This window comes from Ambystoma mexicanum, chromosome 4q, assembly GCF_040938575.1.
Source record: "Ambystoma mexicanum isolate Mex_15411 chromosome 4q, UKY_AmexF1_1, whole genome shotgun sequence".
NCBI classification, from domain to species: Eukaryota; Metazoa; Chordata; class Amphibia; order Caudata; family Ambystomatidae; genus Ambystoma; species Ambystoma mexicanum.
The window spans coordinates 709,072,507-709,095,713 of record NC_090928.1 but is presented as its reverse complement, the minus strand read 5'-3'; the positions used below and the strand labels follow the sequence as shown (position 1 = coordinate 709,095,713).

At 45.0% G+C, this 23,207-nt stretch overlaps 1 protein-coding gene across 2 annotated transcripts in view; it reads left to right on the top strand.

The window, feature by feature from the left end:
- HAO1 (hydroxyacid oxidase 1) overlaps nt 1-23,207 on the top strand; it is a 411,308-nt gene that overhangs the window by 107,486 nt on the left and 280,615 nt on the right. The gene's annotated exons all lie outside the window — the stretch shown is intronic.

Sequence of the window (23,207 nt, the reverse complement as noted above, 5' to 3'; positions counted from 1 at the left end):
CTGTTCCACTCTCACCATTGCATTGATTGACATTGCACACATGTATGCTGTTGTCGAACGCTTATGATTCATCTATACTGACTCCTATACTGCACAAGTGTTTTTTCCTTCCCTGACCTCATGATGTGATGGTAATTCAGTTCACATCATTTTTTTTACATGATGCATTTGTGGTTGCTTTTCCTTTTGTTTTAAACGTCTGTAAATAAGTATGTTTGTTTTTAATGTCAGTATGTTTTTAATGTATGATTGCTTCCTTGTAGTTAAGGAATGCAGTGAAGAGGTTGTCTTTGTTAGAAGCACAAGGTAGACTTTTCCAGAGTGAGTCCGCCTTGCGTTTTTCTTTACGCAGAGCTCTAAGCTGTGGAGTGAACCACAAATTCAGGTGAGCTCATTGTTTAGCTTTTCTAAGTTTAAGCGGGGCTATGGTGTCAATAGCTTTGAGCAATGTTTGGTTGAAAGTGTCCACTAAGACCCTAGGGTCAGTATAGGATGTGGCACAGTTGTTCAGAATGGGTAGGATAAGCGGGAGTAGCTTGTCCCTGGTGATATGTTTTTTATTCTTGGTGGGAATAGATGGGACTATTGTAGGTTTGGTGCTAGGAATGGTGGCTGGTAGATGGAAGATAATGATGTGGTGGTCCGATCAAGCACAGGCTGAATTGGAACTTATCGTAGTATTACAATTCAAATCTACGATCCAGTCAAGCGTTCTGCCTTTTTTGTGTGTAGGTTCGAGGTTACGTTGTTGAAAGCCTAGGTTTGACACAATACTTGCAATTTCTGTGGCCATGAAATCCTTAGTGTCAGACAGTCCAAGATTCAGGTCCCCTAGCAGCGACACTTGTGAATTAGGCTTAGTGTTATTGGATAGGATAGACGTAATATCTTCTGTGAAGGAGGAGAGGGGACCGGGTGGTCTGTAAATGAGGTGTAGTGATGCTGTATTGGTGGGTGAGAGTGAAAGTTTCACTGATAGTAATTCAGCTGAGCTGCAATGAGTGTTGGGGATCGGTCTCATGTTGATATTATCCCTATGTATGAAAGCAACACTGCCACCTTTGGACAGGTTGGATAGGCGGTCATTTCTGAGGATAGAGAATCCATCAGGAATAGCGAGGGACAAGAGCGTGCCAGAAGCAGCATATAGCCATGTTTCTGTGATAGCGATGAAATCAAGGTTCTGGGTGGTAATGAGGTCAGAGATATCGAGGGCATGAGCAGTAAGAGATCTAGCATTGATAAGAGCTCCTTTAAATTCTTTAGTGGGTGCGGTCGTGGATGGTCTAGGTGAGGTCTGAGAAGAGGGACATGGGGTGTTAGTGTGTTGGCGTTGGGCACAGGGAATGTGAGGCAGTCTGGATCTAAGTCTAGCATTCCTAAGTGCATGGTTGGTTGGGAGTGGGTTTGGTTGCAAAGTGTTTGAGCCACAAGGCATGTTCATTGAGGTATTGGTTGGAGGAATAGCTGGTGAGAGGGTTATCTACAGGGTTGTTTGAGTGTGTGATAGGTAGGGAGTTGGGTGATGGAGATGTGCTATGGTGCATTATGGCGGAGTATGAACAGGAGATGTGGCAAAGAATGCAAATGGTGCAAGTGGGCTTTGCACAATATGCCTTAGCTAGAGACCACGTGATGGCCAGAATGAATAGGAGAATACTGGCCGAGGGCTGGGGCAGCATGTCCACGATTTAAGAAGAACTCCAATGTGGCGAGAGACAGCTATGGCACGTGGTGCAGCAGATAAGGCGCAAACAAATAGTACGTTAATATTGCCAAGACTGGACGATGAGCATGGGCTGGCTTGCCAGAGTAAGTCACAATGTTATAGAAACGGGCAAGGCAGCTATGGCAGTTAGTGCAGCGTGTAAGGCACAGTCAAACAGGCATTCATATTACGTAAGCAGGACTGCAATCATTACAAATGCACGACATCGAGCAGGTGGCACAGATCACATAGGGGCGCAACAGAAAGGTGCTGGTCAAGTGTTGCAAAGGTCAAAATACGAGAGATCTAATTAAATGACAGCGTGATAATACCAACAAGAAATCAAAGTAGGGCATACCTAAAACAGGTTAACAAATTGTAGGCCGCCGATGAATAGGTGGCACAAATAAATGAGGGGCAAATCAGTAGATCAGCTAAAGTTAAAAAACAGACGGTCACGGATATGCATTCACTCGACATGGTGCTAGCGCAAGCACACAGTAAATAAGATGGTGTTGAGATTGTGCATGTGTTCATTCCCTGATCGTAATAGGGTTGGCAGGCAGCGCGCTAAAGCTTGACATACCTTGTGGCATATAGCATGCAAGCAGTAGGGGGGGTCTATGGCATAGACTCGATGCCGGTTACTCCAGGTGAAGTTATGCTCTCGTGGGCGGCGGAGGGCACAATGGTCGGGTCGGAATGTTCATCCGTGGGCGTGTTCGGGCGAGTATGGGCCCTGGCTGACTTGTGGAAGAGCGGCGATCGCGACTTAGGATATTTCTGCTAGTATGCAGGGTGTCGGTACTGCGGAGCAGTGTCCCGCGCCGTAGCGCAGGTGCGGACAGGGGCAGACAGGAAGGATCCTTAGGCTAAGTGGGCCTTGGTCGTGGTGGGCCGGCTTCCGCCTCCGGCTTGCCAGGGTGTTGTTATCGCTATCCGCATCCACACTGCTCCCTCAATGACCCACCCAAAATAATCTGCCCCACACTGTTCGACATCACACTCACATGGCCTCCACATTCATATTGCCGTTCCAGCACACCAATACACTGCCCCTCTCCACTTTCATACACTGCCGTGCCCCAGATTCACATTACACGTATGCCCCCGCAATAATGTTCTCACTCACGGCAAAAGCTCCTTGAAACACTATCTGTCTATTTTTAGAGAACTTTAATATTGGCCAATTGTTCTATGTCACCAGGGTACGAGAGTAAACTCCTGCATATTTTCAGCCATTTCTAAGATGCATACCTGGTTATTTATTGTCCGTACCTGGCAATACGATAGTACCTAGCCATCTGGTGTGCACCAGGACATTTGGTGACAAACAGGGTGCAACTCATGACGCACTGCTCCCTCACACCCACACTTCCCTCCACACACACACACACACACGCACACACACTCTCACACCACCCTAAAACCTCTCCAACAGTGCTCGTCCCTCCCCATGGACACATTGCCACTGCCCATGCACATCACATCCCTTCACAACCACACTGACTTGCACATCCATACTGCCTCTATATCCACAAGCACACACATGCATACTTGCCCCTCCACACCCCCACAGCTCCTCCCTATACCAACACTGACCCTGTCCCAATTCACATGCACACTGCCACTCCCCACATACACAATGCCACTCTGCCTCAGCCTAACCCACACCCCCAGTGCACTTCCCCACACCTGTACCACTGCTCTCCATACCTCCATCAACCTTCTGAACACTCATGCACTGCCCCTCACAACACCCATCTACTTTCCCTCCCCACACCATACACTGTGCACCACATCCAGAGTGTTCCTATTTTTCCACAATAGTCATGTGGTGCCTAGTCATTTTATGACAATCACTCCACCTCATACCTATACTGCTTCCTTGTGCAGGTTCTGTCGCTCTCTTGCCCACCATGCCAACACTAGCCATAATGCTCACTTTGCCCATTCACACACACACACCCATAAATAATCCAAACATATATGCCCTGTCTTGACACGCACACAGACACAGAGCTCCAACACTGCCATCCTCACAGCGACAATGGAAATCCCCACATTCACACGACCCTTACCCACACTGTTCCACCCCACTCACACACTATGCAGCCTCCACCAACCCTCCACACTCCCCACACACTCACCCTCCATACAGTGTACAACCTCCCCTCCTCACGTCCACACACTGCCTCTCCCCAGCGCCCCTCCTCCGTCCCCCCACACATACACTGCCTGCTCCATGCACACTTCCCCTTCATTTACACTCTGCCCCACTCTGTACGCATAATTACTGTACAGCCACTAATTACACCCCTTTACTCACCTCCACATACACTTTGAGCTTCAACCCAACACACATACACGCACACACACACACACACACACACACTGCTGCAGCCACACTCATAAACTGCTCACATACACTCACACACACACAAAAACACAGATGAAAATTGCAGCTCTCCACACACAAAGCCCCTCCACATATACACACAGCTCCTCACCATCGCCCACCTACCGCACCCCTCCAAAGCACTCTCTCTCACCCCCACCCTCACGAATCTCCTCTTCACAAACAAATGCTTCAGATAAATACATAGAAAGAAAAACCAAAACCTTGCAAAAATAATAGAACATAAACATGGCCATAAAATGATTTTTCCCAAAACTGTTTCATAAAATATGCAAAGCCTAAAAAGAAAATCAATTCAATTAAAGATATTTGTTCACATTGCCTTCTTCATGATTGGTTGCACGATATTTTCATTGTAGCTCTTAAAGCAATATGTCGACCTTGTTTTAGCCTCCATCTTTTGTGGATATTGATATTGATATTTTATTTGTAACAAGCTCATACACACGTGTTTCAGAGCGCGACAAGGCAAGGGAGACAGGGGAGGACAAAACAACGACTTACTAGGGCCAGTGACATTAATAACTCGCAAGTGCAGGAGAGAGGGAAGGGGGAAAAGTGCAAGGTAGAGGGTAGAGGTGGGAAGTTCTGAGAAAGGGATAAAACAACAATTAGTAGTGCAGCCAGCAAGGTGGCAAGTGCGAGACTTAAGGACAGACAAGATGTGTAAGATAAGTGCAGGTGGGGGGACTGCAGGGTTGCAGATACAGACCCAAGATCAAGGGTTGCCAAGAGGCAGTGCAGGTGTGTGGCTGGCTGGGCAGGGATCTGGGACCGAAATCAGAGAGTAGCCAGGTGCACAGAGCAAAAGCAGGCAGATCAGCAGGGGAGAGGAAGAGCAAAGCCAGAAGCAAAGAGGAACGGCTTAAGTAGATTCCAGAACCATAGATGGTTCTCCTCAAGTTTCAGAGTGGCAGGGAGGCTGTTCCAGAGGGAGGCCCCGGCTGAGGAAAGAGATCAACCCCCAGCTCGTTGCTTGGAGAAGCGACTGACCCTGAGGGAGTTGGTGGTGGAGGAGTGAAGAGCTCGAGTAGGAAGGTATTTATTGAGGGAGAGTTGAAGGTATTTTGGGCCAAAGACAAGTCTCCCAGTCCTGTTCTGGATGGGTTGCAGAGGGAGGAGAGTAGAAGCAGGCAGATTTTGAAAGAGGCTGTTGCAGTAGTCCAGCCTAGAGAGAACCAGAGCTCTAGAGACAGTGAGCTTCTGTGGGAAAGTGAGGAAGGAAAAATACCTCTGAGGAGGTGTTGTTGATAGTTTGACTTCTTAGAGACATCTGGGATGTGAGGAGAAAAGGAGAGTGTGGAGTCGAAGATGACCCTGAGGTTCTTAATTTCATAGGTGGGAGCAGGAAGAGGGCCAAGGGAGGCCGGCTAGAGAGTGACAGGAAAGGAGGGTGCAGGTGTGCCGATGAGGAGAATCCTGTCTTATTGTCATTAAGGCAGAGATCATTGGCAGTGCACCACTCCTGGATGACAGACAGTCAGAGGTGAGGGAGGGAGAAGAGGTGGCGTAGGGAAGGCTGAAAACGAGCTGAGTGTCATCCTCATAGCACCGAAAGTTGTAGCAGAGAGCGGCAATGCAGAGGACAATGGGTGTCAGGTATTGAATGAAAAGCCAGGGAGAAAGGTTAGACCCGTGGGGAACAGCACAAGTAGAGAGTGGGATTGATTTTGAAAGCAACCCTGCTCAGTTCTATTTTGTTACTATTCATACATGAACATTAGAAAGCAGAGAGTACAAGAATCCCACAGAAACCAGCTCATAGCATCATATGATGGTCCACATGAGTTGGAAGTACTACTGTTCCACTCTCACCATTGCATTGATTGACATTGCACACATGTATGCTGTTGTCGAACGCTTATGATTCATCTATACTGACTCCTATACTGCACAAGTGTTTTTTCCTTCCCTGACCTCATGATGTGATGGTAATTCAGTTCACATCATTTTTTTTACATGATGCATTTGTGGTTGCTTTTCCTTTTGTTTTAAACGTCTGTAAATAAGTATGTTTGTTTTTAATGTCCTGATCCAAATTAACACATAAATAACCATGTTGTGCTGCACATGACAGCATTGCAATGACTTTGATCAAACATTAGATAATGATGCATGTGTGTGTTGTTATCTTACACAGCACAGTTGACTTTGTCCTTAATGATAAAAGAGGGAAATACCACAAGAGCCATCTTTGTCGAGATGGGAACATACCTTTATCTATTTATTGCTTTGGCAGGAGTCCAGCCAATTTACGTTGGACCTTGTTTGACATAATGTAAAATCTTGTTGTCATGTCAGGGAAGAACACATATGAGCCTACCGGAATGTCTGATTTGCCAATAGCTCTATAGAGTCATTCCTCTCTATGTTAGAACAAGAATCTGCCTGCAGTCCATTTCAGTTGGGATGTAAGGTGAGGCTGTAAGCGCCAGCTCTGGAGAGGAGATGTTATATGATGACGGGCGCATAGCCTGGCAGTACCGTTTGGCTATGTTGCCGCCATGTCCATTCCCTCCTCTGAGCAAACATGATGTCCCCGGTTAGGTATCTGTTAGTGTATTTGATTATGCTTAGGTAATGTCACTGTAATCCTACTGAGCACGGGCAGCCATCTTCTAGACATGGCACTGTTTTAATGTCGACTTTTATTTTTAGGACTTCAGACTAATTAAAGCATTCAGAAGGGTAAAATGCCGTCAGCTGTCCAATTGTATCAGTAGTTGTGGAAACTGAACGTAGCGAACTCAAAATAGCTATAAACTGTTGGTAAGATTGTGCACATATTAATGTTTAAATTCAATACTGAAAGCCTTCTGTATCTTTCTTGTGTTTCATTCAAATTCCACATTATTTCTCTAGAGGGCAGTATATCACTGTACATAGAACTAGCAACGGTGCATTAGTTTAACTTGTAGACCTATAGGGCCTGATTTACCAAAACGTTTTTTAATAGGAAATGCCCATTGAAAAAGGCTTTGTATATCAGGCCTTTAGTGTTTGGTAGGAAGTGAATCAAACCAAAGTTCTGAGATATGTGAATTCGCGTAAATTGTTGAACAATTATGAAATATTATGTGGCTACAATAATAATTTCCAACACATCTTGTACGAGCTTTAGATTTGGAAATATATGCCATAGTTCAATAGACGAAGCCTTTTAATGCCGATTTATGGTTCTCCTAGATTTCTGGTTGAACTTCTTTTCCACACCTTTCATTTTTAAACTGCTTTGAATAGTCTGTTGCACAGCTACTTAGTATCATAAGTTTGGGGAAATTCAGACAGCAGACGTCATAGACCCTTTTTTCGGCTGTGAAATCTGTGGTGCAACCTCTCTGAATGTATGGTTTACTGAATATAATGGTATCTAGTGTTGGAAGTGATTTTCGTAATGAAAATATCAAGCATTGGCAAAGTCAACAGTTTTGGCTCTTCTATAGACATTAGCTAGGGAAGGCAATTGATAAGCACTTCCATCATATGCCCAGGGTCTCACATCACTTAACAGCTGTTGCTATGTCAAAGCCACGCAGTACTATCATTTTGCAGGCATATTCTTATGAGGTATTGTCTTGAGAGCTTTATTTGTATGAATGGACAGATCGCAACGCCGCCGTACCCCAAACGGTGTGAGTAAATGGGCTGTGTGAGTACATGGCCACCTGAACATTACTTTTAGAGTAAAGCCCTGTATGCGCAGGCTCTGCCACCATACCCTAGTGCAATCTCAAATGCCCAACAATATATATATATATATATATATATATATATATATATATATATATATATATATATATATATATATAGACACCCTGAGTACTGCATTCTCACCATATGGGTCGAGATGACCCTTAAATGTTTATATATATATGACTCTTTATGTGTGATAATAGCAGATAGTGCAAGCCAAATATCATAAACACTTTTACGGAAATGATGATTCAAAGTTGTAATGCCAATGGGCATAAAGAGCGAGGAAAGCAGATAAACAGATTAAGAAAGCCACTGCATTTTGGACTTTGTCCCTCGGCAGGGCTGTCTCTGTATCCACTCTCACTGTATGGAATCCTCCAATAAAATCATAAGACCAGGCCAAACTCTGGGCCACTGGTGGATCCACAGGTGTGGTCCTGGATGGGGAATAGATGGTCTGAGAGCCAAGTGGCAAGAATACGAGGCTCCAAGAGCAGAGTGGCGCAGTTGAGACTGGCAATGGCGCAGACAACCATTTTGGTATATCTCTATAGGTGACTACCGATTATCGCCATCACGTTTGAATCCATTATACTACATTCGACTGCAATAACACAATGGTACATACAAAAGCATCTACGTTGGCGGTATCTGTTTCTTATCTGACAATTGTGCATGTAATTTGCATGTTGACTGCATATGAGCCATTGATGCATGTATTTTGCATGCAAAGTATAGCAGAGCCTTCAATTTTAGAAATTTGCCCTGGATATTATTAGACTATTTACAATATCATTGCCCCCTTTTGCGCTGCAAACCATAGAATACACACGAAAAATGTGGTCCAGCTGTCACATAGCTACTGACATAGCAGTCTATCCTTATGCCTTTTCAATATGCGCTGATTTAAAACACTTCAACCTAGTCATATCTACTTATCATGGTATGTCAATTACTACGTGCTCGCTTTGTATTGCTGCTTTTATTCACAGGCAGCCAATTGCACGCCCACAATTGCGCAAGATGACACATATTCATGGAACACACCGTGCAGCCCCTCGGCAGGGAAATGGCCACACAAATCCCTCATACTATGCGCCAACCGAAGTCAGGCGTAGAGGTACTTGCGCATAGGAATCACAGGTGGGATTGCATGTTGAATTTGGCGGTGCGTGCATGCAGCTGGGGTGCCCACCTATCATATGGGGTGCACCTACTCAGTGTAGCAGGGTGCGGGAACGGATTTCAGGGGTTCTCACGCATATTTTCGGAGTTTTACCCGAGTTATTAAAAATCATACACATGTTTTCGGAGGGTGCCCTTCACAGAGTCCCCGAGGCGCAGGCCTGCTTGCAGTGATTCCCTGGCACTTTTTACAGGGGCATCTATGCACACCTTGGTAGCAGGCAAAGGCAGCTGTTTCTGTCTGTTTTGGCTTTGTGTGGGGACATGTCAGCGGTGTTCCAGCTGCGACTTGCGAATGCAGTTAATGTGCACTAACAATTCTATGAAAACGTGGAGTGTGCAGGTTCATTCTCGGCATGCAGACTTTGCGGGTTGAATGCACCCTTTTCCATGAATCGCCCCCCTTGTCTTTATGCTCACCTGTACACCTGAAGTAGCCCACGCACATGAGCCATGGCTTTGCCAGAATGTGCACCCTTACCGTTTTTGTCTTTATGCTTACCCGTACCCTCGATGTAACCAAGACCCACCATATGCTGTAACCCTTATGCGTGGTCTTCCACTGTGTATACCACCACCTTGCACTTACTGAAACTAGTGCCTATATGCCTGAGGGCCTTGTGCGCTGCTATAAAGGCAAAAATAAATAAAATAAAAAATAAATGTTTGACCAGACATCAGTCTTCCGAAGCGCTTCAAAGCCATACTAATGTCAGTAGGCACTATACAAATATCATATAGCATAACATATATAAGGTACATCCAAACATTTTCAGGTGCTAACATCCGATGGCAGGTGCAGCCTCAAATGTCCAAATAATGTCATAACTTACCACAATATTTAAGCTAAAGCCCCACATGCCCTGATTCTGATATCATATGCAAAATGTGTGAGTGGGTCCATAATCAGTGCAAGTTAAGGGGCTAGAATGGCTTCAAGGAGTGCAAGCCAACCGACCAAGTGTAGGCAGGGGTGCCCGAGGGCAAGTGTAGGATGATGGTTGGGAGGGGGGTGTCACAGGAAAAAAGTGCAAAGGTAGACTGGGCAAGGTAAGGCATGGTGCCCTGAAAGACTCTGAAGTAACCAGGCTACCATTCTCAGGCAGTGGGTACATTAGCAGGGGAGGGGGAGGGAAATGGAAGAAGAGAAAAGGAATGTTTTGAGGAGCTTCCAGAATTTAAAGAGATCCAGCTCAAGTCTGAGAGGAGCAGGGAGGCCATTCTAGAGTGAGGCACCTGCGGAGGAGAGAGATCTACCCTCCTCCCCCACACTCTGCTTAGAGACATTTCTGATTTTCAGAGAGTTAGAGCTGGAGGAGCGAAGCACTCTCCCAGGGAGGTATTAATGGAGAGAGAGTTGGATATAGAGAGGTTCCAGGCCCCAGGAAGCTTTGTGGATGATGCAGAGGGCCTTGAATTTGATCCTTCCATTAACCGGGAGCAAGTGGAGAGATTTAAGGGCTGAAGAGATGCAGCCCTTGGCCTTGAGACCAAAGGTAAGTCTTGCAGTCCTATCCTGGATTAGTTGATGGGGTTGAAGGGAAGAGTTAGGAAGATTGAGGAGGAGGCTTTTGGAGTAGTTCAGCCTAGAGAGAACCAGAGCGCTAGAGACATTACGTTTCTGTGGAAAGGAAAAGAAGGGCAGAATGCCTTTGAAGAGGTGCAGCTGAAAGTGGGCCTTCTTGGTCAGGTCCAGGATGCGAGGAAAGAAGGAGAGGGCAGAGTCGAAGATGATGCCAATTTCTTTTGCTTCACACAAGGGTGGGGGGCGGAGGGGGCCCAAAGAAGTTGGCCAGAGGGGCGGGAGGGTGCAGGAGTCCCAATGAGAAGCATCTCAGTCTTAATGGCATTAAGGCAGGGATTGTTAGTGGTGCACCATGTCTGAATAGCAGACAGGCAGTTAGGAATGAGAGAGGGAGAAGAGGAGGCAGAAGAGGGTAGCTTGAATGAGAGCTGCATGTCATCGGCATAACATTAAAATTAGGAGAGAAGGTGGAGATCAGATGGGCAAGAGGGGCCACATAGATAATGAAGAGCCACAACAAGAGAATAGAGCCCCGAGGGGCACTACAGATGAAGAGTGAGATGGTGTAGAGCAAAGGGCCCAATTGAACCTGGGAAGGTCAGTTACAGAGGAAGGAGGTCAACCAGTCCAGAGCCAGGTCCGTACAGTCACTGTACATTAAAGAATAACCCCAGGAGCTGATATCACAGGTCACGTCCGAACTTACATGCCACAATAATGTCATCATATGCCTGGTATTATCACCACATGTATGGTATAGCTACATATGCTCAGATGATGCTGTCATGTGTCAAGAGCCACCTCAATATGCCTAATAATTAGTCAGCATACATAGTTTGGCCTATTCATCACCTGATATTATACCTGCTCCAGAGATGATCAAATATCTCCATCTTTAGACATCTGAAAAACATTAATAAAAAACAATTACCAATTCCTTCATCATCCCAAACCTACTACAAAAACAAATCCCCAGACAAAATCCTCTTTCCACTCCACCCTGAAATATCAATGGACACAGAGATTATCAATAGAGTTACAGTATAGGTGTGCACAAAATATAAATGGTTCTATACAAATCTAGATGATTTGAGATAGATTGAAAAAGAAGAAGGATGGCAACATGACAAAAAACCCACTACTGCCTTCAAATCACACCCAGCTTCACCATGAATAAGAGCATCCTTGCAAACTCAAATAACGGTATTCCCTAATAAGCAAAACAATTATTAATGTTTAATAGTGAGCAGCCCAATCATGACCAATTAAATCACAAACGTAGACAATATGAAGAAAGAATTACATCTATAGCAATCCAATATTCTCTAAGTATCATACTTCACACTTATCAGCATTTAGCTTCTTTCAATCAGTGTCTGAACAAGACATTCCAAAGATGTAGTTATTTGTGAAGTCACACAAAGGCACAAAGAGAGTCTGTCACACTGAGAGTTATAATAGAATGCTGAAATTGACTATCTCCTTTGTTCACAGCCTTATGCAGTGTCGCAAAGGTGACACAACCCTATGTCTATATACTCAAACAAGCCAGTTATATTGATTCCTAGTCCTAACAAATTGATGATGCATTAACTTTAGATAATAACATACATTTATCAAACTTTACTTTAAAAATACTGGTAAGAATAACTCAAGACAAATAAATCAACCAAAGCAAATAACACGTGCAGTTCCATGACTAGCAGTTTGGTTTCTGATGGATAAGGGGAACACAATCCACTAGGGCACATATGAGAGAAAGAAACCTAAGAGAAGCGGATAAAAAAAAATACCCAGAGGTGCACACTCTTTTTGACCAATGACAGTGTGAATCATCCTATAGTAGGATGTTGTAATTGGGAGACATCGAGTTCAGAGGAATTTTTCATGCACCCCAAATCAGGCATGCACAATTGTCATTTATTTATGAACCTGGGACCCCCAATTTAACAATATTGATTCACCACACCACCACAGTGGTGCTTTTAGTCCATTACTGTGTGAAAGTATCTATTAGTCATCTTCAATGGCCAACTTAAATTTGGAAAAATAGGTGGCAGTTAATAACCATCTCCATGTTTTCATGAATGGATCCGCACCAGTAACAGAACTCTGGTTGCTTGTGTAACCAGGAAATTACAAAAACTGTTCCACGTATGCACAAAGTGAGATCCTTTATACTTCTGTGCTGTGCAATGCATAGAGAAGGAGTTAGGGGATCTCTCCATGTACAGAGCTTACGATCTATTTGAACATCTTAAATTCCAGAAGCATATGCACTTCTGAAATATTTATATATTTCCCAGGATGTACAGTCAATTTATATATTCCCTCCACTTATTACTTAAAAATGAAAGGGGCCAGGATTGAATCCCCTCAGAATTGTATTATATCTTCGCTTGGCATGATACTCATTCTTTCATCAGACTACTCTCACCTAGATGAATAAAATTATATGATTTACATCTCGACACGATATATGGAGGATGAATTACAGATGTTGGCTTTTTCCTCACTAATACTGTTAAAAAAAAGAATTGTTTCTATCTCACGATACAGGCTCACATTCATGGATGGTAGGATATAAATAACTAGTGCACACCATGTCTCTGCAAATCTATTCACACTCAACTAATTTGCATAATACAGCTACATTTTAAAAGAAAATTGATATTCATTTATTAGGGCCTATTAGGATGAACATTTTTAAAAATAAAAGCTCTCTATGTCATTTCATCTAAAAGTTATCAACAGAAATATAAGTCCAATGTAATTCCAATGATACATTTTTTTTATCTCTTCCACCTTACACAACAATATATGACAGTCACTGGTTTTTCTGCCCGGCAACAGCATGACTATGTTCCATCCTGTTAGTCCAGGGCTGAGGTTTTGTTGACCACTGTGAAGGCTGTAGACATGGTGACAATACTTTGTAGTTAAGATGCCAGCTTTTCTATTGACTTCGGGCTGGCCTCCTTGAGAAATTACAGGACCTGGCTGGCCAGCAACAGACATTCAGCCCTGAAAAGTGTTAAATTCCTTTGTTAAGGGAAATTCTGTCTCATTGTTATATCAGATTAGATGACATGGGACCACTCTAACTGCTGCTCAAAATTAATTCAATGTACATTTAAGAATGTAAGCCACAGCACAAAGACAAATGTAAGTTGTAAATGGGGGACCCTTGTTTTTATGGCAGGGTTTTGGCTTTGTGGTAACCAACAAGAGGCATTCATCAGCTTGTATGGTCAGCTTCAAAAGTCATTGAGTTTAATTTCCTTGTTAAGGCAAGGCATGTCCCTTTCTGTACCTTGACAGGGGATAACTGTAATTTGGCTGGTTTAAACCCAAAGCGGATTTAATTCACAGAAGCTGTTTATAGTCATTGGGCCTCATTACAGGTTTTCTAGTATCCCGCCAGTCTGATCAGCGGGATACCCGCAAATGTTAACATTGTTTACTCCATGTGGTCTGCCAGAATTACCAGCAGATTCCAAATGGCAGAAACACTGGTAAATTCCCATTCCATGGAGTCCCATAGGACTCCATGGCGGGATTTGCTGGTATTACCATCACTAGTATTACTGGGCCGGTAATACCGGAAGTATTTGTTGGTAGGGTAGTAGATATACCACCAGCTCAGAGCTAGAGGTAAATCCACCACCCGGCCAGCAAACTTGCAGCCATTATGTGGTAAAACAAGCATGCTATTACCAAGCCAGCACATTTTTAATGAGGCCCATTGTCTTTTCCCCTAGCTTTCACATTTCCACAACACAGGGCAACATCATACTTTGTATTTGCTTATCAAACACCTATCAAAGGTGCACATTTTCAACATCTATAGGTTTGATAATACTGATTATTAATCCCGTAAATTAAAATATGCACAATGTAAGGCCCAAAATCAGTTTTTGTTTCTTTTTCTCCTGTGACATGCAGTGCTTTTCTTTGATTGAGCATTTTTCTGTTTTAATAAACGTTTGCTGGATTCTTCTATGTAACCCAACAATTCCCCTTTGTGCTAATTCCTTTTTGTACAATCGAACAGTGATTGACATACATTTCTATTTTAAATTGGGTGGCAAACATTGCACACATTTCCTGGAGCATGTCATTTTTTAGATACTGCATGCAGGCAGCAGCTCGCACGTTAGATTTTTTTAAACTGACACTTTTCTTTCTTGACACAGACGTGAGTACTTTATTCTATATCACTTCTCTGGTACAAAAAAGTCACTGGGGAGAAATCCATCAAGTGGTTTAAATTCTTCCTTCAGAAAAAAACATACGAGTAGTCATCAGCCAACTTCTTTCCATCATGAAGTACCCAACATGCAGTGTTGGCAAGGCTCTTGACATTCCATAGTTCCTGCCTGGAACCTCTTGATATGTCTGTCAGGCCTTTAACACATTATACAGTTCCTGGGTCCCTCTCAGTAACCTCCTCCAAAGCCAGTATCCCCAATTCAGCTCCCAGAAAGGACCATGAGCCTATATTGAAAATATTGAGAGATGGAGTTTGAAGTTAATTGGTAGATCTATGGTACTATTGTAAATATCATTATCTGTCTACGTTGTATTACATCTCTCCATTAGGAAGCCCTTTAGATCTTGCTTCACCACTTTCTATATGTATATCTTTCATCCAAAACCAGTCATGTATCTTAATATCTTCATTAATCATCTGCATTAACGGGAGGATTTTCAATGTTTTTATAACCCGTACAATCCACTAGATATTTGCATTGTTTGGGGATAAGTATAATACCTGCACTTTACTTTAGATCAACCACCTTGTAATGCCGTGCACCTTACCCCCCCAGGCACAACTCACCAACAAAATAACAAGGCTGCATTTTCAATAATCAGACCATGAAAAGACATTAGACAAGAGAAGCTCTTGGCATAACTCAAAGCAGTTAAACCAGATCCTTCCTTAGCAACCTAACCAGGATCAATAGATGAACAGTCCTGCTGCTGCCAAAAATAGATTTCGAAGACTCTTGATGCACTGGCTCCTCAGAGGTACATCAAACATTCCAAAAAAGCAAGCCACCAGTTGATTCACCACTGAACTCATCCACTTAAAGAAAAAGAAAAAATCTGGAAGAAAAAAGCCACACAACAGACAATATTGCATATTAACTCTGATCGTGATGTATTCTACAGAAGTGCATCCAGTACAGAAAATGAACCTAGACGGACATGCTCAAAATCATCAAATAATTGAAATACCAGGCATCCTGGTACATCACAATGACTCCATGCCAACAACTCTATTAATGAATCTCTACACAGTTCAGTGCACCATGGTAGTCAGTAATCTAGTACTCTTCAGACTGGATTGTGCCAGCAGCCTCTGCCCAGACCTCCCACACAATTTGCTAAATCATCTAGAAAGGGCTTGTAACACAGCAACTGGACTCCTGAGACTGGAAATAGACTGGAAATATGGGAAGACGCTTCAAGCACTTCATCGGCTCGCTATCAAATGCAGAATTCAAATCTATTCAATATAATGTACTTATTTTATTTATTTAGTATTTGTTAGGCACCTATAACACAGAATTGTGTTTCTTGCATACAATACCTTTAATAGCAGGGTCCCAGAATCCACCAAGAGGAAACTCATCCACTACAGCCTGTAACAACATGTGTATACAGCAAGGCAGCCTTGGTAGCAGTCACATACTTTAACTAGACATGCCAAAGAGTATCCCCATGCTTATTTCTGGCAAGCATTCTATGGAACACAGTGCCCGTATACATCTGCAGTGAGGAAGACCTCTTGGCTTTCTGAAAATCTCTCAAAACCAAGAATCAATACAGAAAAACTAGACAGATACGCACTCTCCCAAAGACTGAACCTAATCAGGACAATGCAATCCAGACTCTCCATCACAGACTCAAGCCTAAAGACTCACTGGAACACTAACTTCACAAACACAAATGCACTAGTGACCAGATTCAGATCAGTTCAGTCTGACCCATGCATGTAAATTTGCCAAAACATCCAGGGAGCAAGAAACAGCACACCAATGAATAGATATTCACAGTTGGTGAAATTAATATGGGCAACCAATCAGAAAATACAATTAACCTAGGGCAGCATGGGAGCAAGATGCAGTGGGTACCAAAGAACGCTGTTGAAAAAATGTATCAAGGTTTACCAGGCAGGAAATTAAGTTGATTTAGAGCAACTAGGAAGCAAAATACAGTGGGTAACAAATAATATACTGGTAAACTGATCTAGGGCACTCAGGCAGCACATACTGCGATTCTAGGTGAGTTAGGGAGCAAGATGCCATTGAACCATAATTCAATTTGGGCAGATAAGGAGCACAAATCCTGTGGGGGGTAGTTGGAAGCAATTAACCTAGGGCAATGGTCAAAAGGAAAACAGTGGAAACATATTTAATACATTTGGCAACAAATAAACTAGTGTACAGAAAATGTATCTAGCACCGTCCAGGAGCAAATTACAGAGGCACTCAAAAGGAACACGTGGGAAATCAATTAATGTAGGATTACCATGGAACAATATACCGTGGCTTATAATGTTCCCTTGTCTGCAATAATAATAACAATACTAATAATAATAATAATTATTATTATTATTATTTTATTTTTACATAACTCAAACCTACCTCAGAAACATTGTTTGGAGAGGCCAACAGTAATGCAGTACTGTGTGTGTGTGTGTGTGTGTACACAAAACAAACCGGTGGCACTGTGTTGAGTTGAAGATAGTCACGGCATGGCTGTTGAGCATCCTCGGATGCTGGTAAATGTCAAGGCATGACTGATATAGTCAGGTTTTCAGGTCATTCCAAAACAGGAGGTGGAAGAGAGTGGTCTAGATTTCTACTGGGATGGAATTTCATAAAACCAGAGCGTATCAGGGGAATGCTTGTCTCCTAGTTTTCTCCTTGTGGCAATGGTCCTACTGCTTGTATGTCCCAATCCATAAGAGGCCCTTAGTCGCCAGGTGAGGTGGTGAGCCTGCAGAGGTAGCCTTGTATGGGATACCGGCCTTTCTGAACAGGATCCAAGATGGTAGCTTTAACCAGTGCGGCTTGCATTGTGTGGGGGAAAAGTGGTAAAACGTGTGTGCCCCAGTGAAGAGGCATACCACCACGTGTGTGCTACCTTAAAGCATGGTAGCTATGTGGCTGAGAGCCCTGCTATGACATTTTCCCCACCTATGTAAAATATTTCCAGAGCCTGCACTACCACTCAGAAGTCCTGGGGCAGCAGGATGAGTTTGATACTGGGAAATAGGGTGATTTGATGCCTGGCCGATTGGGGCTTTTTAAACATGTGTTGTTGGGAGGATAGGTTGCTTTCCAAAAAGAATCTGAGAGTTTTCAATGAGTTGGTGAGTTGGGAGGGAAATCCACGCAGCCACCTTTAGGAGTGATACTGCATGGCTGGGGGGAGTAGGTGGATGAATTGTCTCTTTTTATGGTTAGGTTTCCAGTAGGTAGTTGGCATCCATATTTATGTATAGAGCAGGGCCAGAGAGAGGATGGCACTCTCAAGGACACAGCAGATCACATGCCAGAGGGACAAGCTCAGAAAACCCATCTGGCAGGCCTGGTGTCAGGGGAATAAGTTGTACCATTGTTTTCCCAGTGCCTGCAAAGCCCAAGGACAGTAAGTAGCATGTCATGGGTGACCATTCCAAATGCGGCTGCAATGTTGAGGGGGAATAATAGACATGCGTTAGCTATACTGATCATTTTCAAGTGTCATTGACCACTTGGATGGTGGCTGTCTCTGTGCTGCATTTGGGGCATAAACTGAATCAATAATCCCAAAGCAGGATGCGTTGGTCTATTTAAGTGAATTGTTGATAGGAAACTGCCTTCTCAAACATGAATGCCATGTCATTTGATCACTTACATGATAAATATGATATGATATGATATGATATGGCATTTATGACGCGCCTATACACAAGTGTTTCAAGGCGAGACGAGGCAAGGGAGGGGGAACAGAGGAAAGACAGACAACGATCCCACTAGGCCAAGTGTCATTCAGATCGGGCAAGTGCATGGGAAGGGGAGAAGGGGAAGTGCGGGTGGGGGAGGGGCAAGGCGACAGTGCAAAACATGGGATAATAGAATAATAACAAAGTAAATTATGGCCAGCAGGTGGTAAATGGAAGGGAAAAGGGTAAGTGCAGGCATCAGGTGTCACATGCTAGTGGTAGGACTGTAGGGATACAGAGAACAGTCCTCAAGGGTGGGGATATCCAGGAGGGCAGTGCAGGAATGCAACTGGCGGAGGGGGGGGGGGGACTTGGGCCAGAGATCAGAGGGTGGCCAGGTAAACCGGTGCAGTTTCAGTATAAGCCAGGAGCTCAGCAGGGGAGAGGAGGAGAAAAAGCAGAAGCAAAGAGAAAGGTTTTGAGGTGCTTCCGGAACCAGAGGTGGTTCTCCCCAAGTTTCAGGGGGGCAGGGAGACTGTTCCAGAGGGAGTTGGAGGTGGATGAGCGAAGAGCTCGAGAAGGGAGATATTTAGGAAGAGAGAGTTGCAAGTATTGAGGCCCCTGGCCCCAGAAGGCCTTGTGGATGATGCAGAGGGTTTTGAACTTGATCCTCGCAGCCACAGGGAGCCAGTGCAGAGATTTCAGTCCTGGAGAGATACGATCCCTGGGCTTGAGGCCAAGGACAATTCTCACAGTCCGGTTCTGGATGAGCTGCAGAGGGCGGAGGGTAGAAGCAGGCAGATCTAGAAAGAGGCTGTTGCAATAGTCCAGCTTAGAGAGAACCAGGGCTCTGGAGACAGTGAGCTTCTGGGGGTAGGATAGGAAAGGTAGAATACCTCTGAGGAGGTGCAGCTGGTAGTGTGACTTCTTAGAGATATCAGAGATGTGTGGAGAGAAGGAGAGTGTGGAGTCGAAGATGACCCCGAGGTTTTTAGCCACACAGGTGGGAGCAGGGAGAGGGCCAAGAGAGGCTGCCCAGAGAGTGTTGGGACAGGAGGGTGTGGGTGTGCCGATGAGGAGAATCTCTGTCTTGCTGGCATTCAGGCAGAGATCGTTGACGGCACACCACTCCTGGATGACGGACAGGCAGTCAGAGATGAGAGAGGGAGAAGAAGTGGCCGAGGGTAGCCTGATAATGAGCTGAGTATCATTCGCATAGCACTGGAAGTTGGGGCAGAGTGCGGCAATGCGGTGGGCAAGAAGTGCCAGGTATTGGTTGAACAGTCAGGAAGAGAGGTTAGACCCCTAGGGAACACCACAGGTAGAGATAGAGATGGAGGAGAGGAAGGACCCTAGTTGGACCTGGGAGGGTCAATCAGAGATAAAAGAAGTCAGCCACGCCAGAGCCTGACCCGTGATGCCCAGGTTATCACGGAAACGGTTGTGCAGGATGGCATGGTTGACCGTGTCGAAGGCAGACGAGAGATCAAGTAAGATGAGGACACAGGGGGTGTTGGAATCAAGGTTAGAGAGCAGGTCTTTGCGGATGTTCAGAAGAGCAGTTTCCGTGCTTCTGGCAGCCCTGAAGCCAGACTGATGGTTGTGGAGGCAACCAACAGATTCAGTGTGAAGATTAAGCTGAGAGATGGCCAGCTTTTCCAGGAGTTTTCCCAGGAAAGGAGTGATGGAGATTGTACGATAGTTAGCAGGGCAGGAAGGGTCGGCAGAGGGTTTCTTAAGAAGTGAGTGTACAAGGGAGTGCTTCAGGGGGAGGGGAAGACTCCAGTGGTGAAGGAGTGGTTACAGAAATCAGCAAGGGCAGGAGCCAGGGAGTCAATGTGGTCCTTGATGGTTTTGGAGGAACAGGGGTGAACCTGTTTTGACGAGACGTTCATAGATCGGACTTGTCTGAAACCTCATCTGGGGAGAACAGGGGAAAGGCAGAGAAGGAGGGAGGAGAGGAGGCCGCAAACGGGCCAGAGGAAGCGCAGGGAGTAGAGGGGGAAAGAGAGGACAAGATGTCCTGAGTTTTAGAGATGAAGTGAGATGCCAGGGCCATGCAGAGGGCCTGGGAAGGGACAGGAGAGGTAGAGACTGTGGCAGGATTGGCCAGTTCCTTGCAGATTTTAAAGAGTTTGACCGAGTTGTTGGATGCCTCAGAGACGCGGGCTTGGATGTGAGCTCTCTTTTTAGAGCGCACAGAGAGCCGGTATTACCTTTGGAGCCGCCGGCAGGCCAGTTTGTCAGAGGATGTAAGTGAAGCAAGCCATTTTCTCTCAGCCACCCTGCACTTGCGTTTAAGGGTGACGAGGACGGAGTCGTACCAGGAGTTGCACTTGGCTTTAGGCTTCAGGCGCATCCTCATGACAGGGGCAAGAACATCGAGAGTGTCTGATATAGCAGAGTGGAGCATAGAAAGGGCAGTGTCAGTGTGTGAGTTAGCCAAAAGGGGGATGGGGGAGAGAAAGTGGCAGCAAAAGTCTCCAATGACACGCGCTTCATGGGTCTGATGACCGACAAGGTGGGTGGCAAAGATGAAGAAGGCTTGGCCTGGGGGGTAGAGAGGGTGAGGTGGGAGGAAAGGAGAAAGTGATCACTCCAGGAGAGAGGAGTGGTGAGATGAATAGAAAGGGGAAGGTCAGAGGAGATCAGAACATCCAGCGTATGCCCTGCAGAGTGAGTCGGGCTAGAGGGGAGAATGGAGAGTGAGAGAGAGTCGCAATGGTCGCAAATGAGTCCAGAGGAAGGGCAGGAAGCATCCAGATGGATGTTGAAGTCTCCAAGAAGGAGGAGTTGAGCAGTCGAGGCCAGGAGGGAAGAGGAGAGGTCTGACCACTCAGAGAGGAAGGGGGAGATCTGACCAGGTGGCCGATAGATGGTAGCCACAATAAGGGAATGGCTAGGAGACAGAGAGAGCCTGCAGACGAGGCATTCGAAGGATGAGTAGGCCTGCATATGAATGACAGAGGCAGGAATACACTCAGGGAAGATCAGGGCTACACCCCCTCTGGAACGGTTGGGGCTAGGCGCAGAGAGGATCTTGTAGCCGTTAGAGAGGAGAGTGTCAAAGCTTGTGACAGAGCTGGCTGTGAACCATGTCTCGGTGAGACCGAGGACGTCAAGGTCAAGTTCCTCTAGAAGGTGGCAGATGTCAGAGGAATGTTTGACAGCTGAGCGAGGATTAAGAGTGGCAATATGGAGAAGGTGTTTCCTGTTACTTTGAAGGAGCGCTTTACTTACCGAACTAATGCTCCTGCCTGCAGTCTTCCTCATAACAGCAGCACTGCGAGCTGAGCTCTTGCTGCCACACTCGCTTCCTGGAGGGGGCAGAGCCCTTGCCAAGCATGTGACGGACCACGTGACTTCCAGCCTGCACAAATTGCCGACCCAACCACCCTTGTGGCGTTAAGCCCTGGAAGCAGTAAGGGCTGGAGCTTCTGTTTTGCTGTTTGGCTGTGACCTGTGTCTGTGCAACGGCTCAGTGAGTAACCCAGCTTGAGGTCATATGCTGCCACCTTACTTGCAACATTTTAACCAGTCTCAAGGGTAAGGGGGGAGAGTCGGACTCTGGCAGCTCCTGAAAGCTGTCGGGCGCTCCTTACCTGAGACTAGGTGCTCCTTCAGTTCTATGCTGATTTATGGGACTATTACTCAGTTAATGAGTTCTTCGTCGAAATAATTAAAAGACATACCTGATGATACATTCATACCTTATCCTCTCGATTCTAGAAAGAGATTCATATCTATTTGTATTATATTCTAAAGTGTACCTGGGGTAGTGTTTGATGTGTTTTAGCTACTCCTTGTATTCAGTGCATTTTTTAATTACGGTCTGGTATTCCATAGGTCTTAGTATTTGTGATTTTTCCTGCTTGTGATATCTATTTTAACATTAACTCTAGGAGTTTCCACACTCTATCGTCCATAGAGCTACTCTGCTGTTACCCCTCCTGTTACCTTCCTTTCGCCCCTGCCGGTTTTCCACTTGTTTGGATGACACGTAAGGGTCTTAGGAGCCAGGCAGCTATGGAGGTTTCTTTTGATTCTACTTTTCCTGCTGTGGTGGCTCCTTCTCCTCCTTTGATAGATTGTATCCCACCAGTGAATCCCATCCCTGTTTCTCTGGGCAAGCCACAACATACACTAGTAGACAGCTGCCCAAATTCACTCACAAGATAGGACTGATCTATTTAATATGATGGGTATTATCCCACGCACTCCAGCTAATAACAGCTGCATCTTCAGTGGAAAACAAGATATATCCATAGATGAGCAGGAAGCATGCCTAGCTGCTACTATAGCTTTGAATTTGGAGGAAGGGGGTAGTTTACCAAGGGCAAGGGTGCGCATTGATCACCCGAATAACAGTACGGTGAACTCTGCACACCCAACCCCCATCCCATTACAACCTAGGCTGCCTTTACCTGTCTCAGTGCTGGGTGACTCTCTTGCGAGTGCTACAGAATCTCCTGTCCTGTCTAAAGAGGTTATTGTTCAACAACTCCCCCACCAGAGGGCAACAGAAACTATGGTATTCCTCCCATCAATCTATCACCGGAGGTATCTTCCTCTGGTAAGGGGGTTAACCATACTTCTTCTATTCATGTTAATCTCTCTGCTACTTCTGATGGTATTGCCAATACTTAAACAGTGAAATCCATAGTGTTTAAAACTCCACTCACAAAACCCCCAATTTATACTCCTAAAATAAAATCAAACATGAGTACTCAGGGTA